This window comes from Orycteropus afer, unplaced genomic scaffold (genome assembly GCF_000298275.1).
Source record: "Orycteropus afer afer isolate SDZICR_OR568_19922 unplaced genomic scaffold, OryAfe1.0 scaffold00051, whole genome shotgun sequence".
Classification (NCBI taxonomy): Eukaryota; Metazoa; Chordata; class Mammalia; order Tubulidentata; family Orycteropodidae; genus Orycteropus; species Orycteropus afer.
The window spans coordinates 1757198-1765340 of NW_006921638.1; the positions used below are offsets into that span (position 1 = coordinate 1757198).

General features: G+C 37.7%; 1 protein-coding gene across 1 annotated transcript in view; it reads left to right on the forward strand.

Annotated features, from left to right (window-relative positions):
• Positions 1-8143, forward strand: part of ARHGAP5 (Rho GTPase activating protein 5) — a 67235-nt gene that overhangs the window by 27915 nt on the left and 31177 nt on the right. The gene's annotated exons all lie outside the window — the stretch shown is intronic.

Below are 8143 nucleotides of genomic sequence, written 5' to 3' on the forward strand. Positions count from 1 at the left end.
TTTTTTCTGATTGATCCTTTTCCAAAGAAGTATTCAGGTATTTGTCTTCAATCTCATTAATTGTCTTCCATCACATCAGTTCTTCTCCTTTGCCCTTCCAATGTGTTATCTATTTCTGCCAATTTAGTATTAATCTTATGGATTTCTATGTGTAGATTTGGAATCATTTCTAATTTTTCATTTATTTTATCATTTTGTTCTTGTATTTTCTTCCAAAATTCTTCTAAGGATTTTTCTGTGTTTTCTTTGGTCTGTCTCTCAATCCTTTGAAAATACCTAAAGATAATCCTTATCAGAGAGTTCCAATGCTGCTTGTTCCTCAGGGATGTGTTCTGAGTCTGTATCCTGCTCCCTTGTTTCTACTACTTTATCCTGCTTCTTTGTGTGGGCTGTGATGGTCTGTTGTTTCCGAGGCATCGTGGCATTGTACTTAGATCTCTGCTAACTGTGAAGAGCAACCAAGGGTGATTCAGGTTCTTCTTGGTGGTTTTTTTATCATTGGCCTGTTGGTGGAGAAGGAGGTAGTAGTGGCTCTTGCTCAGTAAGTGAAGTTGCAGGAGGTGTGGGTGTAGTTGTGTCTTATGAGGACTGTTGCTGTCTCCCACTCAGTTAGACACAAATTACAGTTGAATAACCATCAAAAAACTAAAAGCCCATGGATGAAAAAGACACCATGTAATCACACAGGAACAGTAACCAAAAAAAATAGAAAAGGGAAAAAAAGAAGAAAAAACAAGCAAACCGGCAATATCTGGGGATAGGGCACTAAGAAAATAAAGTAGGGAAGGAGAATAATAAATGAAGAAAAAAGATGGGAAAAATGCAAAAGGAAAAACAAGGAATGGGGTTAATCATGAGAAAAAGGGGAAAAGAAAAAAAAAAAAACCTTAAAAAAAAAAATTCAAGCAGGCACAGGGAAAAGAAAAAATGCTGATAACTAGGACCTGGTAGAGGAAGATTAAGAATAATAATAAAAAGGACAAAAGTATTAATAATAATAGTTGTTTTAAAACAGACAAATACAAGCAAACTAATCGTAGCATAGTGGCTAAGGCACTTGACTGCTAACCAGAAGGCTGGCCGTTCAAACCCACCAGTCACTCCTTGGAAGGAAGACGGGGTAATCTACTTCTGTAGTGATACTGCCTTGGAAATCCAAGGAGGGGTTGCTATGAGTCGGGTTGACTCGACGGCACATAACAACAACAACAACAGTTGGGGTTTAGTCCACTTCTGTATCCTTCCCTTCAGGGCTCAGGGGTCCAGGATTATCTTCTGTGTCTGTGTTAATTGGTTTCCCTTTTCTTTGTTGAAGAGGATCTGTGCAGTCTTTCTGCCTAGTCTGCCATCTTGCCGGACCTCCTGATTCATGTGTTTCTTAAGAACATTAACTTTCGTTCTACTTTTTGTCCTCGTTATACCTAACATGATATGCACATAGTAAGTTTCTGTTCATAACACTTTTGAAGGTACATGTCACTGCTCAAATGAATTAATGGGGTTGGCTGTTCAATTCTTGTAATTTATAATAAGTAGTATTTATTGTGTATCAATGCTGATTTTATTAGTATAGGATATTTGAGCATAGGCACATCCATAAGCTACATACAGTGAATGTTGTGACTCCTGTAGGAATGAAAATTAGTTATGAAACTGATATGTAAACTGAAAATACTTCTGTATTTATTAACAGAAATCTTACATGGCAAAGGCTTTGTATGATTTTTGTTTCAAGTTGTTTGCTGCCGTGTCAGTGTTTTCTGAACATCTATACTGTGCTAGATACTGTGTCAAGTACAGGTACCACAAAAGGAAAAAGTGGCCAGATTTTGACAATATTTTGGAAGTAACACCAACTAGGCTTCTGATACATTCATTTGGATAGTAACTGAAAAGAGAAAATCAAGTTGACTTCTAGGTTGATGGTCTGGGCAACTGGGTAGGTGTACTGAGATAGCAAAGGCTAGAGATGAAAGGCTAGAGGTGAAACAGACCAGAGGGGATTTAGACATTTTTTTGTGCTTTTTATATTATGTTTATAATATTTATTTGACCTTTAATTAGAAATGTCTAATAGGCTAAAAGTTAGATGGGTAAATTTGGTACTCAAAGGAAGAGTTATCAGCATGGAAAAGAATGGAAATCTATGGGATTAGATGAATCCACATAAGGGCAAAGTACAAGTAGAGAAGAAAAGAGGGCTTATACTAAGTTTGGGTAAAATAGGAGTTGTTGGTAGATAAGACTGAAAAAATAAATGGTGAGAAAAGAAAAAATGAAAGTAGTAAAATGGGAGATGAGAGCAAATATTTAAGGAGGAAGCAGGAAGAAAAAATGATGATGAGAACTCAGAAGGCTGAAGGAAAAGTTTCTTCTGGGTTTAATAGCATGGAAGTGTCTGATCTTGATAAGTCGTTTAGTTAAATTGTAGAAAAAGCCCCATGGAAGTGGGTCAAAGAGTGAACGGGAAGTGAAAAGACACTGGGTGTAGATGATATGTTCAAGAAGTTTTGCAGTGAAAGAATAGAAAATTGGAACAATAACTAGAGGGTAATGTAGAATTGCTGTTTTTAATAGGGAAGGACTTGTTGAAAAGGTAAAGGGAATTGTTACCAATCACACAGGTTTTAACGCAGAAGCATATCTGGCATGTTAAAATAGCAAGAAAACTGCGTGGCTGGAACAAGGAAATAAGTAATGAGGAAAATACAGGGAAATGAGATCAGAATGTAAAGGAAGAGGACCCAAGACATGCTTACTGTATAAGGCCATTATTTCAGGAGCCAGTGTAACAGGTGTTGTGTTGAGAATGGCCTGTAGGAGATCGTGATAGAAACAGAGATGGTTAATGAAGCAATTGATGTCCTGATTCACATGTGAGGATGATAATAGACCTGGGAGTTAGCCTTGAAGATGATAGTAAGTAGTTTGAATCCATATCTAATACATTTGTGTAATGACTGGAAGTAGGATGTGAGGAAAAGGGTCAAGGATGGCTTCAGTATCATAAGCCTGAGCAATTGAAAGGATGAAATTGCCAACAACTGAAATGGAGAAGGCTACCAGTAAAGCATATTTTAAGGGAAGCATCAGGAGTTTGATTTTGGACATGGAAAGAAGTAACTCATAAATATTCAAGAGGAGATGTCAGCTAGGCTGTTTCACATGAATCTACAGATCAGGAGAAAGTGCTCAGCAGGAAGAATTTGGAGTGACATTACCAAGGTAGTGAGTCTAGATGGAGAAAGGAAGACAGGGACTGTCATACGAGACATTCACATTACAAGGTTGAAGAGAGGTGACTAAGGGGAAGAACCAGTATAGTGAATAGGAGTGGTGGTGTGGAAATCCAGTGATGATAGTGACAGTTGAAAGTCAAATAAGATGAAAACTGAGAATTAACCATTGCAAAACAGTTGTTGGTGACCTTAATAAGAGCAGTTTTGGTGGCATGATGAAAGTAATAGACTAATTTGAGGGCATTTAGGAAGGAATGGAAGAAGAGGAATTGGAGACAACTGATACAGATGACTTCTGCAGTTTGTCTTCAAAAATGTTATGGGATAGTAGCTAGGAGTAAAGTTAGACTATTTAATTGGTTTCTTTGTGATAGTAGTGATAGAATAGAAAGGGCAACTTTGATCTGTTTTATTCACATCTTTTCGTACTGAGTCTTGATGCTTCTAAAGATGTTTTCATTTCTGTAATGGGCTTTTTCTTCAGTTTCTTTATGGTTCATCTTTTGTTGTCTCTTCTTTGATCTTTCATTTCAAGAATCCTATCTTCTCTTTAAGAGAATAGAGAAGTGCAGAGTTTTCTTGTTTCTTAGGTTGGTGCTTTGAAAGCCTAATTTTTTTACTTCTACTGCTTAAGTTCTGTTTGAAGCATTCGTTGTTATTTTTATGTTACTGATTGTGGTATTTACTTGAAGATGTTGCTTAGATGACCCTTTGTTATATTGCTAATTATTTCTGAAGTGGGTGGAGCTACAGACATACCTGGTTTTATTGTACTTTCACAGATAATTGCTTTTTCCTTTTTTTAAAAAAAGGAGAATTAAAGGTTTGTAGCAACCCTGCACCAAGCAAGTATATTGGCACCATTTTTCCAGCAGCATGTTCTCACTTTGTGTCTCTGTGTCACATTATGGTAATTTTCACAATATTTTAAACCTTTTCATAATGCTTTTGCAACTTAGTAGACTACAGTATAGTGTAAACATAACTTTCATATGTACTGGAAAACCAAAATGTTTGTGTGACTAACTTTATTGAGATGCTTTATTTTGGTGGTCTGGAATCAAACCCACAATATCTCCAAGGTGTGCCTGTATTTATATTCTTCTTGGTCCTGTTTTTATACTAATGAGAGGTTGTTTTTTTGTTTTTTTTTTTAATCTGGTGGATATTTAATTGATAATATTACTTACATTGTTTGTGAAAGGAATATTTGTTTTATCATGGTCTTAACTTCTGCAGACAGTAGATTTTCTTAAGTGACCAGAAACAAGACCCTCGGTATTCATATTCAGGCTGAAATTAAGGTATGTATGAATGCAGTAATCAAGTAAGATTATCATTAATCAGATCTTATTTTCCCAGTGGTACAGTTTTTTAATTGGGGGTTCCATTTCTAGGTAAAGAGTTATCAAATACCATACTGACTTTTCTTGTATTTCTTACATTGATGGTATTGGTTTAACTGGTGAAAAAGATTTCAAATTATATAAATAAATTTGAATTGGTACAAGTTTATAGATCAGCAACTTTTACTCAAATGGTCCATATCAGAATTACATGGAGTTTTTCAAAATTAACACCTTTTATTTTATTTTATTATCTTTCAAAACAAGTGGAAATACCACTTGCTTTCACTCATTGCTTGCTTGCTTTTTTTTTTTGTTTTTTTTTTAATTGTGATTTGGGTGAAAATTTACGGAGCAAATTCACTTTCCATACAGCAGTTCACATACACTTTGTCTCATGACATTGACCACAATTTACCACAATGCAACAGCTCCCCTCCCACTTCCTCCCAATAGTTACCTCTTCCCTGTGTCCATCCCTCCATGCTCTCCTGCCCCCTGAACTGTCTTCCTGTGCATAAGCAGCCTTTTTTTCTCCCATGATTGTTCTCTCTGTGGAGTGTATCTACCTCAGGTAAATGTTCAACTCATGCCTGTCAAAATTAGCACCTTTTAAAAGAACTCCCTGAAATAGTTCTAATGTGTAGCCTTGGTTAAAAGCTATCACTATAGGAAAAAAGGAATAATACACATTTTTATTCACCTTAAAAGCTAATACTGCAAATGGTTTACAAGCTTAGCTGCTAACAGAAAGGGTAGAGGTTCATTTTACCCAGAAGCACCTTGGAAGAAAGACTTGACTATCTACTTCATAAATCACAGCTATTGAAAACCCTGTGGAGCCTCTGATACACATGGGATCATCATGAGTCAGACTTAACTCAGTGCCAACTGGTGGTAATGTAAAAATACATAGGAATTTTTTTTCATACAGCAATGTCAGTCTGTAGAAAAAACAGTATGCTTTTTCATCTTTTTTTCCCCCCTATATATATATGGATTATAACTTGACTGTAAGGACAGTTCTGTGTCAGTAAGTTACCCTTTTGGAAGTTGCCAGATGATTTTGCTATAAACCATTTGGCTTTTCAGTACCTTAGATTGCTAGCCCTGAATTTTGGTGTAACTGCAGAATTCAGTAATGTATTATTAGGCAGATACCAGACATATTATATGGTGGTTTTTGTCCATTTGCAAACTTTGAAACCCCCTTGAGCGTTAGTTTCCTATGGGCATCATATATATTCTATGCATGTGTACATTATTTACATGGACACATTGTATGGGAACAAAAAAACCCAGTAACTTGACCTTGTAAGTTTATGGACATTAGGGATATTCACTGGGTATAAGCCAGAGAATCTTCTTTTTTCTGCTACTTTGCCCTTGTCCCCAATTTTAGCTGAGGATTCGGGCTTCCTGAAGATTCTCAAGTTGAGACGTCACTTTTTTATCCTGAGACGGGGGATGGAATGATTTCGTAGTCATCTTACAATTTAGCTAGGCCCCTAAAGGGTGGTTAAATGAATAATTCCTTTTATAAGGATCAGACCAAAGGTGTTTCTGTGAGGCAGAAGTTAAAGATGTCCCAGATGTCCAAGTCTTCCAAACTGCTATTCCATTTCATCATTTCTAACATTAACTGCTTCTCCTCCCCTCAGTATTCTCCCTTTGGTCTTTGCATTCCGTAATTCACTGCAACATCTCACAGAACTCAAAAACTGTACTTAAAGTTAAGTGGTTTATTAGGGAGGTAACAGTACAACTCAGGATCAGGAACGTCGGAAGAAAGAGTACTCAAGATATAATTCTTGATCAGGACAATTTCTTCTCAGTCTGCTGCTGGCCCTGCTTGAGGCCTTCTCAGGCAACTCTTAGCTTTGTAGGTTGGCAAGCCACTGCAGCTGTCTCATACAGGTCTCCTGGTTCCTGCCATCTGGCACCACTGTTAACCCTTGCTGCTGCTGTGCCACCGTCTCTCACAGTCTTCTGTATTACAGCTTCTCCCTTTTTCTCTCTCCGTGTTTCCCTTTAACCCTAGCAGGATGGCAAAATTAACCAGTCCCCTCATTAGTATTCCATAAATCTTATTTGTATGGTTCAACCCTCATAAGGGTGCCATGCACCTTATTTATATAGTACCACCTAATCATTTGGTGGGAGCTCTGGTAGCATAGTGCCTAAGGCACTTGACTGCTAACCAGAAGGCTGGTGGTTCAAACCCGCCAGCCACCGCCTCGGAAGGAAGATGGGGCGATCTACTTCTGCAGTGATACTGCCTCGGAAACCCAAGGAGGGGTCGCTATGAGTCGGGTCCGACTGGACAGCACATAACAACAACAACAATCATTTGGTGGGGCAAGAAAGACCATATAAAAGCAATCCATTGCACAGTAGTAGTGTTTAAAGAGGGATATCATCACTGTCGTATTTCTGTCAAAAAAAAAAAAAAAGTTTTTGCCTTAGTTTTCAATTTTATATTGACGTTAAATAAGGCAGCTAGTGATAGCAGTTCAGGAAGTACCTTAGTGCTCCTTAGAAAGAAGGGGACTCAGTCACCCTGAGCTGCTCCCTCAGCTTTGAGGTTATGTTCTGTTTATTTCTACTTCCTTGCAGTGTTTTGGTGGTGATGGTAGTGGAGGGATGATTTAAGAGAAGTAAGTATCCACAACATTTGACTTGGTGCCAGATAAAGGCCCTGTTAGCAGGATTGCACACACCTAGTAATGTAAGTAATTTGTAGCTGGAGAGAGTGATAATATGTGAGGACTTACAAGATGAATTTCATAAGCTCTGATAGCTTGCTAGATGCAACAACCTGAAATTGAAAACAGGAAAAGATTTAGTCAAGTATTCAAAGTATCTAGAGACTTGAAACAATACATTGAGAGATCCTTCCAAAGGAGAGGCTCCTCCAGAAACAATGGTAAAACTAAGAGAGGACTCTTAATTTAGGTATTGAGAACCCTGCCTGTGTCGTCTCTCCCCAACTTTTCTGATTAGAAATACTATGTTTTTGTACTATTTGTAAACCAGTAATGATACTTATGACAAAATATAAATAGGTTTGTGATTTACTTGTTGGTATGTGCCGTCAAGTTGGACCTGCGTCATAGCGACCCCTCCTTGGGTTTCTGAGGCAGTATCACTACGGAAGTAGATTGCCCAACCTTCCTTCCAAGGTGGTTTACTTATGCCAGAGAAAATAAAAGTTTGTAAATGAAATTAGAATAAAAAGGAAACAAGGCTGTCACTAAAAGTTCTCTAAAGTCTTCTTTGAGTTTCTGAATCTCACCTTCCTGTACTTTAGAGATTCTTAAGTGAGGGTGGGTACACCATAGAACATCTATGGAAATGATTGCTACACTCTACTCCAGAGACACTGGATCAGAATCTTTGAAGGTCTGGATTCCTGAGAAAAACTTCCTTAGATTTTTGAGATGTTTATTCTGATTATTGTTGTTATGTGCCGTCCAGTCGGACCTGACTCATAGCGACCCCTCCTTGGGTTTCCGAGGCAGTATCACTACGGAAGTAGATTGCCCCATCTTCCTTCCG